Below are 10471 nucleotides of genomic sequence, written 5' to 3' on the forward strand. Positions count from 1 at the left end.
TTGCAGTTGATGTTTGCCCCTAGAGCCAAATGCCCACCTACCACCCTTGACAGATTGTAGAATAGATAGAAAACATGAATGCAGTAGGTGAGTTTTTTGAAATTCTGAAAAGAGGGGGAAACTATTTTGCCAAAGACAAAAAGGAATGTTTGATTCATTCATTCTATGAGACAGAGAGAAAAAGTTTAGCAGAGCAGAGAAGAGATTAGAAGTTGCAGAGGGGTGACCCCACAATAATGGGTTCCACTTTTTGACCAATTTTGACACTGAAATCAATATTTTTGCAACAAACGTCACATTCAAGTGACTATATCTCCAAAACTATAAATAATTTCAAGATGACATAAACTAGTGATTTTGAGTACTTTGTTCCTACTTTGTAACCATATTTTTTAATCTAATTTTTTTTTTTATCTATGTCAATTTTTTTTATCTCCTCCGAAAAGTGGTACATAATAAAATTCAATATTTTAAAAAGTGACAGTCTGTTTGACACACATAACTTTTTTTATAGAAATGATAATGAAGTAATTCTTTCGATGTTAGATTTGTAACATCAATATCCAGAGGATGCATTTGGTTTGATTTATTTTGGTTGAATATTGTATAGTTTATGAAGTTTTGAAGTGACATAAACCGTAATTCAGACATACATTCTGTTTGACACAGATAATTTGAAGTCAATTTATCATAAACCATTTTTTTTTTGAATAGAAAGGTATCTCAATAAGCCAGTTCCTCCATATTTTTCAAAAATTTTTTGACCTAATTTACTAATTTTCTTGAGGTGTCAAAGTCGGTTGATGTTCAATTGGTAATGAACCTATAATGAGTTAAACTCATATTTGAAAGTCTTAATGATTAAATTATGTATTAAAATTATAGTCGTTGGAAAGCTTGCTCCGAGCAGCACATTTTGACATTTTTAATTTTACAGTAGGAGATCATTCTCCTGCAATTATGGCAGTCAAAAGAGCAAAAAAAAAAAGAAAAAAAGGTTGAAATTTTTGTGATTTTGCATGTTCGTGCAAACATGGCGTTCGTGCGAACACGTTTACCATGTTCGCGTGAACGTATGTTCACATGAACATGCAAATCATGTTTGCGTGAACATATTTATCACATATGTTTGCGCAAACATACGAAATATGTTCGCGCGAACATGGTTAAAAAAAAAGTTCGCGTGAACATATGGTAAACTCAATTTCTCATTTTGCAATTTTTTTCATTTTTGTTCGTCCCACTAAAGTGGAACCCATTATTGTGGGTTCACCCAGAGAGGAAAGAAGTGATCAGTAGATCCAATCGTCAGAGTGTAGAGATAGAAGGAAGTTTATTTTGTGCTTGCAGATGCACATGTTTCTTCTCTAGTCATTATGTAAGTTTATTATTTTTTGAGTTCATCCTGTTAAAGCAGTGATTGCTCCAGGCATTATTGTATGCAGCCATTAGAGCTGCAAGTTTAATTTTTTTTGAAGTATTGAAGTTGTTTAAAGTTTTAGGGTTATTTTAGGGTTTTTTGGTTGAAGCCGAATGCTCCTAGACTTTGTAATGATTTAATCAAAGTTGAATAGAAAGCAAGAAGGCATACTTGAATCCATTGTTCTTCTTCTATTCATTGCATTTGAAAATTTTATTTAGAAGCTTCATACTTTGGCTCTCTAATTTTTAATGGTGAAAATATTCACGTTATAAATCTTCACTTGGTCAAGTCTTGTTGAAGTTTTTATCTCTATAGTGGCTATCGAGTTCACTCGGTACCTTCTTCTATTGAGCTCCACCCTTCAGTGTCTACCGAGTTCACTCGGTACCTTCTTCTACTGAGCTACACCCTCCAGTGGCTACCGAGTTCACTCGACATCCACACCACCGAGCTCACTCGGCATCCATTGGTGCTGAGTTGTTCTTCATTTGCCGAGCACACTCGACACTCTCTTGCCACTCGACTCCTTAAGGTACCGAGCAAAACTGGCACTCAACAATAGTTTTTGCCGAGCATTATTTAGGGTTGTGAAATTGATTTTAAGGGTCGGTAATATATTTCTCACAAAAACTACCTTATGCATTAGAATTTTAAATTTTTGGATGACCTAGTTAGCATGCCTCGTATCTTTTGAGCAAAAAAGTTAATTTGTCCACATAGACAAAGCCTTGGGAATTCTAAGGCAAAACATTATTACATTAAACCCATTGATTTATCCATTAAGAAAGATACGTATATAAGAAATATCACCATCTTGTTGACTTGAAGCACTGCTTATGGTGGCAATATGAAATAGTACCATTATTGGTAATAAAATAACCTCATTGTTGTGATTGATATGAGTCATCAATTCCTTTGATGAAGGAATGGCATCTACATTGTTATAGGCATCTAAATCATGTCCAGAGATTTGTGATAACCTTGGAAATCACTTAAATTAGAACTCCCTATAGGGAGAATTCTTGCATTCTCATCACTCTTTTGTTGAGATACTTTGGCTTGATGTCATCTTTGTATGTCCTCTTTTGTAGTCTCTTGTTTATCAAAACTTGGAATCACTTTTACTTTTAGGTTTGAAATAATAGACTTTGTCTTGTTTGCATCAAATTTGGGGTTTGGTCTCATTTTATATACTTCTTCTTCTTCATCATCACTAAAGGAGTACATAACATCTGAAATAGATTTAGAGAATGTAGCAATTACAACTTCTAGTCATTTATCCCTCATAATAACTTAATGGGAAAGGAACAAAAAGAAGAACCATGTTTTTGGAATTTCTGATTTTATCCATAGATTGTGAAACCCAAGATTGATATTGAAGACCTTTCCATCATTCAAAACTCTTTCATTTCTTGCATTTAATCTTAACCTGGTGCCCCTAAACTCAATGCCCCTCCTAGTTCCTACACTCTTGGTCATGTGAGGAAGGAAGTCTAGACAATCTAACTGAACAACTTCAATTGTTGCCTTATAAGAAGCAATTCTAGTGTTTCATGGAAATAGTAACATAATTTTTTCTTAATGAGCTCTAACACCTTGTATGCTTTCCCCTACAACTTATCAGATATGTCCTAGCAAGATTTTAATAGTAACTATTGTAGTGTACCCTAATAGAACAAATGATTACTCCTTTGCAATCATAATAAAGATCATTGTTGTTGGGTTATGCATTAGGGTTCAAGTCAAATACTCCCCCACTTTGAAAAATGGGAGGATAGAAAATGTTAACATTTGCTGGTTCCATTTTCTGTAATGAGCCTTGCTCAAACTTACCACAATTCGCCCTAATTTGCTGCTTGTAATTTTGTCAAACAATTCATATGCAGCCTTGTAACTTGCTGGTCTGAGTGCATAAATATTTTCCCAATGATATCCAATGTATATATTACTTGCAAAAAAGTCTTATGATGTTTAGACAACATCCTAGATGCAATGTAGATTTCTTTTTGTATTTTGAAATGTAATAGATGAAGTATCATGACCTAAATGTACAACTACAACCTATAGTCATTATATCAAATAGTTGGCATACATCCCTTTTAAACTTTCAAATAGACAATAACTCAAATAGAGAATTCCCAACTTCAGATATATTATTGACAATGCAACAATTCTACAATGGCAATGAGATGAAATGCCAAGACTCTTGGCTTACATACATATGCTTAAATCTGATATGAGCTTTCACCTATAGCAGTACCTCCTAAAATGCAACTAGATGACATATAATAGCATGAATTGAGTAAAGGAACCTGGTTTTTGAAGTCACCTTGATTCTTCAATGAAGATGCAAGCAATGTCCCAAAGAGTGATGGCCTCAAATGCCCAATGTAAATGTCTTAAACAACCACCCTTGTTCTGATATAAAAGATTATTATAGAATAATTCCTAGCTATTATGGGCTCCAAAATGCAACTAGCTTCATCCAATAATCCTCCTATATAGTGTGCCCAAGGTAGGAAGGGAAATCAAACCAAGATGAGGGAGTAAATAAAATCGTGGTTTCCACAAGCATCCCTAATGTGACTAAGTTTTTATTTTCAAAATCTGAAAATAATATCAAACCTTCTCCTTTCAATATTTGATGCCAAGGAAGAGTGTAATGCTTCTCCAAAATTGTGCCTAGGCTAAGAATGCTTTGAATGATGCACCAAGTTACTGTAGTGAACATTGTAGTGTGACACTATTCACGGGTACTGTAGTAGCCAACACTAAATCTGATCTACAAGGAATAACCTTTAAACCCTTTATTCAGAAAGTACAATAATACATTAGCTATTGTATTCAATTATTTTTCTCAAAGTAGCACAAATAGAAGACTGAAGTATTTTCCTCCCAGCTGCAATAATTCAAGTGATATTTCACACCCTCAAAATTTCTATCAATAGGAAATTTTTGTTTCCTATGACAAAGAAGTAATCTACAGAAGCCTAAGGCTCCACAAGATGAAACAACGACAACAACATCAAATCTGCCTGATGAGAATGAAGCTCATGATGTCTATTTATACTTTTTTCCCCAAGAGGTCGGCCTCTTTCTAGAACTTTCCCAAGTCACCTTCTACAAGGAATATTATTTTATTATTTTATTAAGTGACTTTATGATATATTATTTTATTTAAGTCACTTTATTAAATTAATTAAATATAAAGTTGCCTTTTAATATTTATTTATTTGATAACTTTATAAATAATTAACTTAATACCACTTTTAAATTTAATTAAAATAATCAATTAGTCATCCTCATAAAATAATCATTATTTTGGACAACTTAATTAAGTAGATTAATTAAATCAAACTACCTCTAAAACGGGGACATTACATTTTCATATTTTCTTTGCTGGGATAAAATATGGCATTCTCTATATCCTCCATAAGAGGGAAATGGGTTACCTTATTTTCCCTTTTTGTAGTTTCCTCAACTTTTGGGAATAACATAATTTTTGATAATTAAAGCAGACAAAAAAAAAAAAAAATTGTTATATTTGTTATCTCAGTCTCATCCTTCTGAGAAAATAGCTCAGAAATATAAATAGTGGCATCAACAAGATGATATCATGTATTTTTTAATGCTTCTCTGCACCTTATCAAAAGTGATCCTTCTGGATCCTCTTTTACAATCTAGGGATAGGTAGAGCACTGAATCTTAATTGATTGAAATATCTCCTACATTTAAGAACTTCCATTATCACCTTTTGGTATTGCATGTAAGAAAATATCAACATGTAAACACCCTACTGAAATATTTTTTACAGATTCAATTAAAGATGGTTTTTTCTGATTACACAAGATATGGATCCATATTTCTAAAAATATCATGATTGTCTTTGGAAATTCACTTCCAAGAAGGCATATTAGTAGAGCAACTAATTTTGAGTAGTACAAGTCTTCAGATTTGGGAGGAGTGGCTATTGCAATGGATTCTACACCTCCCCAGAACCCCTCCTCATGACATCTCCAATTTAAATAAAATGCCTCTAACCTTTTACTGGCAACTGTTGACACCCCTTTAAATTGAATAGTTTAGATAAGTAACTATTTGAAGTCCCCTAAGGTTATTGAAAGCTCCTTTTAACAGTTCCTTGGTCTAATTTTGTAGAACATGGTCTACATTTGAATCTATGAATGCTCTAGAGTTCATTTCAATCCCCTTGTTCTTTGCAATTGAATACAACTTCGCAATCCCTTGTTCTTTGCAATAGAATTTAACATCACAATCCCAATGACTCACTATGTTTGTATAGATCCTTGTAAAATATATTATATCAAATGTAATATGACCCTGTAACAATTATAGTGTTGCTACAGTGGAATCGAGATTTTTCGGCCAAGTTTCAAATTTATATATTGTGGCTTTAATGTTGCTATAAAAAAATAAAATGTTTTGGTCTAAGTTTTGTGTTTGGTGAATGATTTAGGAGTAATCTTGTAGATTTATAGAGGAACAATATTTGAGCATTTTTAATAAGGCTTTTATTTAGATTACGGTGCCAACATTACTCATCATTGGTTGCAGTGATCACAATATACAACAACCTATTTGATTATATCAACATTGAGAGTGATTATCCCATAACATAACTTGCATATGGCTAAAATCTAGTGAATTAAATTGGCATTGTAGGAGGCTTTGCAACAGTTTTTGGTAACATCTTCCTTTCTATCCAGCGTTAATCTTGTGAGAAATATATTACCAACCCTAAAAATCAATTTCACAACCCTAAATAATGTTCGGTAAAAACTATTGCCGAGTGTCAGTATTGCTCAACACCTTAAGGTGCTGAGTGGCAGGAGAGTGCCGAGTGAGCTTGGAAAATGAAGAACAACTTGGCACCAAAGGATGCTGAGTGAGCTCGGTAGAAGGTATCGAGTGAACTCGGTAGCCACTGGAGGGTGGAACTTGGTAGAAGGAGGTACCAAGTGAACTCGGTAGCCATTGCAGAGATAAAAACTTCAACAAGACTTGACCGAGTGAAGATTTATAATGTGAATATTATTACCATTAAAAATCAGAGAGCCAAAGTATGAAGCTTCTAAATAAACTTTTCAAATGAAATGAATAGAAGAAGAACAATGGATTCAAGTATGCCTGCTTGCTTTCTAGTCAACTTTGATTAAATCATTACAAAATTTGGGATTATTCAGCTTCAACCAAAAAAACCCTAAAATAACCCTAAAATTTTAAACAACTTCAATACTTCAAAAAATTTAAACTTGTAGCTCTAATGGCTGCATACAATAATGCTTGGAGCAATCACTGGTTTAATAGGACAAACTCAACAAACAATAAACTTACAGAATGACAAGAGAAGAAACACATGCATCTGCAAGCACGAAATAAACTTCCCTTGTTTCCTCTCTACAACTTATAATCTCTTCTCTACTCTACTAAAAATTTTCTCTCTGTCTCATAGAATGAATGAATCAAACATTCCTTTTTGTCTTTGGCAAAATAGTTTCCCCCTCTTTTCAGAATTTTGAAAAACTCACCTACCGCATTCATGTTTTATGTTTGTTCTGCAATCCATCAGGGGTGGTAGGTGAGCGTTTGGCTCCAGGGATAAATGTCAATATGCATTTAATATTCCAACACTCCCCCTTTTTCCCAAGCCAAAAAAACAAGGATCACTGGTAATCCAGATCAACTACACCAAGACACTCTCTTAGGTGTACAAAAATTTCAATGCCTAATGGCTTTGTGAAAATGTTTGCTAGCTGCTGCTCAGACTTACAAAATTCCATTTTGATATCTCCATTCTCCACCAACTCTCTGATGAAGTGATATCTAATCTCTATGTGTTTACATCTCCCATGGAAGACTAGATTCTTGGACAATGCAATTGATGAGATGTTGTCACAATAAATTGTGGTTCCATCCTCTTTCCTTTCATTCAAATCTATTAAGATCCTTCTTAACCAAATTGCTTGACATGCTACTACATTTACTGCTATGTATTCAACCTCTACTATAGATTGAGCAACAATAGGTTGCTTCTTGGATGCCCATGAAATTGCACCCAATCTCATATGAAACATGATCTGGAAGTGCTCTTCCTATCATCTATACTTCTAGCCCAATCACTATCTATATAAGCTACCAACTTGAATTCATTTGCTGCAGTATACAAAATTTCAAATCCATTGGTACCTTTCACATACCTTAGAATCCTCTTTCCCACTTGCCAATGGGAATCCTTTGGTGTTTCCATAAATCTGGAAATCAAACTTATTGCATGCATTAGGTCTGGCTGAGTTGCGATCAAATACATCAAACTTCCAACCATACTCTTGTATAGTGTTGGATCCACTCTCCTGGTAGAGTCTTCCTTGCTCAACTTCAGACCTATTGCTATTGGTGTTGGGGCTGCCTTATTGTTCTGCATTTTAAATCTCTCCAAGATCTACCTTGCATATTTTTCTCGAGAGGTGAAAATGTCATCTTGTATTTGTTTTACTTTTATGCCTAGAAAGTATTTCAAGCGACCTAGGTCTGTCATTTCAAATTCATTTTTCATGGCCTCTTTGAACTCACCAATTAGGGCCTTCTCATTACCAGTAAAAATTAAATCATCTACATACAAAACAACAATCAACACATTTCTATTTGTTACCTTGATGTAGAGAGTAGGCTCACCATTTCTTTTGCTAAAGCCATTGCTCATAAAATATGAGCCAATCCTACTATACCATGCCCTTGGAGCTTGCTTGAGCCCATAAAGAGCTCTGTTCAATCTATATACTTTGTGTTCTTCATCTACAACTTTATAACCAGGTGGCTACTCTACATAGACTTCTTCCTTCAATACACCATTCAAGAAAGTGGACTTCACATCCATTTGATATACCTTCCTTTTGTGCTAAGCTACAATTACTATGACAACATGCACAGTTTCCATTCTTGCAACTGGGGCATATGTCTCATCATAATCTCTATCATACTACTGGTTGTAGCCCTTGACTACCAACCTTGCCTTATGCCTATCAATCTTGCCTTTAGCATTGCATTTGGTCTTGTAGACCCATTTCACTCCAATCACTTGCCTTTTGGGAGGCAATTTAGTTAGCTCCCATGTCTCATTCCTTTCTATAGCATCTATCTCCTTATCCATGGCCTTACACTATTTCTTCTCCTTAACAACTTCTTCATAATATATTGGATCACTATGAGAAAATAATGCAAAATTAACACACTCATCATAATCGTCATACCTTTCATCTTGGTATATCTCCCTAAGACTCTTGGTCTTTCTTGGTAACAGGGAGGAGAGTGTAGGATCAGAATCTTCGCTGCTGTTGCTTTGCCGACTAGCTTGGTCTCTATTGTTACTTTGCACTGACACTCGGTCATGCCTAGAGGAGCTCAGAAATGACTAAGGCTACTTGCCTTTTCTTCTATCTGCTCCTTCTTGTTGTTGTTCATCAGCATCTTCTTCATTCATAATTGGTAGTTTACTTGAGGTGCTCGGTGATTCATCAGTCAGTCCATACCATGACTAATTTTCAAGAAATTCCACATCTCTTGAGAGAATCATCTTGTTGTTCAATGGGTCATACAATCTATATGCCTTTGATTCTGAGCTGTACCCTATGAAGATGCACTTCACACCTTTCTCATCCAATTTTTGCCTTTTCTCTTTAGGCACATGTGCATATGCAACACATCCAAAAACCCTTAGGTGTTCAACTATCCATCTTCCTCATGACCATGCTTCCATTGGAATTCTATCATGGACTGCCTTTGTAGGACACCTATTAATTAGGTAAACTGTTGTTGCCATAGCCTCTCCCCAAAATTTAGTTTGGAGACCTTTCTCTTTCATCATGCACCTTGCCATTTCAACAATGGTCATGTTCTTTCTTTCAGCTACTCCATTCTACTATGATATATAGCTAGCTGTGAGCTCTTTCTTTATGCCATGTTTCCTACAAAAAATTACAAAAGAATTGGAGGTATACTCCCCTCCTCTATCTGATCTTAGGACCTTGATATAGTGTCTGCATTCTCTTTCAGCCTGGGCTTGGAGCTCAAGAAACTTATCAAATGCTTCAAATTTAGATTTCAAAAAATAAACCCATGTCCTACGACTGAAACCATCAATAAATGTCATGAAATAAATGGAAGTAACTTGCATAAGACCTACTAGGTCAGTATGCACTAACTCTAATGGATATCTAGCCCTCTTAGAATTTATAGAATTAAAGGGAAGCATATGTTGCTTACCCAGAATACAAGCCTCACACTTGTCACATGAATCTCCTATTCGTGGCAAAAATTCTACCATTCTTTTATTTGACAACAAATTTAAACTAGAATAGCCAAGATGACCATACCTGAGGTGTCATAGCTGTGAAGGGTCTTCAATCACACTCCTTAGAGCTGATTGTGTGGGAGGTGCAATATCAACTTGAGATGAGAAATATGTCTCTATCCTCAAGGGAAACATTATGTTCTTTGTCATTTGAACTGCTGCAAGTAAGTTCTTGGTCCCATCCTTTTCATGAATGACACAAATGTCATTCTCCATCAACACTTTGTATCCATTTTGAATGAGCTGACCAATGCTCATCAGATTGTGCTTCATTCTAGGGAAAAAATACACATTTTGTATTTCCTTCTTCTCACCTTGCTTGGTGTGGACAATAATAGATCCTTTACCCACTACTGGTAAGGTTCCATTGTTACCCATTTTAATATCAGATTTGAAACTCTTGTCAATAAATAAAAAAAAGGTTTCATTACCACTCATGTGGTTGCTACATCCACTATCAAGGTACCAATTTTTAGGGCTTCCTTCTTCACCAACAAACTTCCCATACTCACATCAGCCACATTTGCTTGTCCTAACTGATCATTTTGCTTCTTCCAACATTCACATAATGCTCATATTTATGATAGTAGTAAAATTCTACATTACTCCTATTTGATTTTTGGTTTTTCTTACCTCCTCTTGAAGTATTTTGTGAGCTACTTGATCCATCTACTCTTCCT

General features: G+C 34.9%; 1 pseudogene; it reads right to left on the reverse strand.

The window, feature by feature from the left end:
* Nucleotides 1–1907: 1907 nt before the first annotated feature.
* On the reverse strand, nucleotides 1908–10169 carry LOC149551544 (FACT complex subunit SPT16-like; annotated as a pseudogene).
* Between the last annotated feature and the right edge of the window lie 302 nt (nucleotides 10170–10471).

Source organism: Cupressus sempervirens, chromosome 6 (genome assembly GCF_028749045.1).
Source record: "Cupressus sempervirens isolate cs-2001-9-10 chromosome 6, ASM2874904v1, whole genome shotgun sequence".
Lineage (NCBI taxonomy): Eukaryota > Viridiplantae > Streptophyta > Pinopsida > Cupressales > Cupressaceae > Cupressus > Cupressus sempervirens.